This window comes from Atta colombica, unplaced genomic scaffold (genome assembly GCF_001594045.1).
Source record: "Atta colombica isolate Treedump-2 unplaced genomic scaffold, Acol1.0 scaffold84, whole genome shotgun sequence".
NCBI lineage: Eukaryota > Metazoa > Arthropoda > Insecta > Hymenoptera > Formicidae > Atta > Atta colombica.
In genome coordinates, this window is record NW_017259577.1 from 353,694 (window position 1) to 355,089 (window position 1,396).

A 1,396-nucleotide genomic window follows, 5' to 3' on the forward strand; every position below is an offset into this window, starting at 1 on the left:
GATTGAGAATCTTTTTTACAAAAATCGGTTCTATCAATTTTCTTTTGAAACATATTTCCATATTAATACATTTTTGCAAGAATTTTTATTATGTGTTTCTCTGTTTCTAATATAACAATCTGAAATATAATAATGATGAGTGAACAGAAACGTTAAAAACAAGATCGCTTGCTATTATTTTCTGGGAAAAAAAAAACAATTTTGTCGAAAATGATTGATAACAATATCAATATGTATAGATTAATTGTGCCAATTTAATTCATTTGTAGCAAGCGCTGATTTCCGTGAAGAATCAATAAAAGAGTACTAATATCGTTAATAAAATAATAGTGCGTTAGATAACAAAAGGCTTCGTTGTAACAAAGCTTATTCCCATCGACTGATTGGTCGGCCGTAACGTGACATGACTCTATAAAATCGTGTGTCCATCGTTTCGACCGACTAACGAGCGTGCGCGCGCATGAATGAGAGTAGGTATCCTTGATATCGATAAATCGCGTCTCTTTGAATTCTATGTAATCGCGATTCGCAGCACTTACATTATTGACAGCATCGGATGTCCACATCAAGACATGCGTTCGCACCGTATGATTATGGGTTAGTATAATAATATACGTGTTTGTAGAACATGGTAATAATAATAGACACGGCATAAAATGAGTATTGTTGTCTTGCACAATAAACTGATATTTCCGTACACGCTGTTTGGAAAATACATTAAACAATTATCAATTGCGATTCCAATTTATTTGTTCGGTTATATCCGGATGATTCAAATTCGAGAATTAAAAACGTAAAAAATATCGGCAATATATAAGTATTTTTCGGTTGTATATAACCAAAATAAAAACCTATTATAAATACCGGTACGCGCATCACGTATTACAAAAATATACAGTTGGAAAATTTGTGTTTTCAACCGTACCCTCTATTTCACATGTTCCAAATAATTCATTCAAATCTTGGAGTTAATTTCATACAAGATATTAAAAAGTAAATATTATGTAATATTATGTAATATAAGTAAATATTATGTAACACAAAAGATATAACATTGATATAATTTATAAGTAAATTGTAAAAGCATATTTCTTCAATATAACATTTATAATATGCTAAATCAACGTCTTTTATACTTTTATCTTAGAATTTACGTTTTAAAAATTAAAATAAATTTTTTAATGTTATTTGTTTACTTAGGATTTGTTATTTTAATACTAAGAAATGTTGAAGATCATTTTAATATAAAATATTCAAATAATGCAGTCATTATGTTAAATTAATATGTTAAAAATTCGAATATATTAAAAATTCAACATAAAAAATTTAACAAGGACTAGTTTCAACATAAAATGTTTTTTACTGTGTAGAGGTATAATACACAGACACAGACACA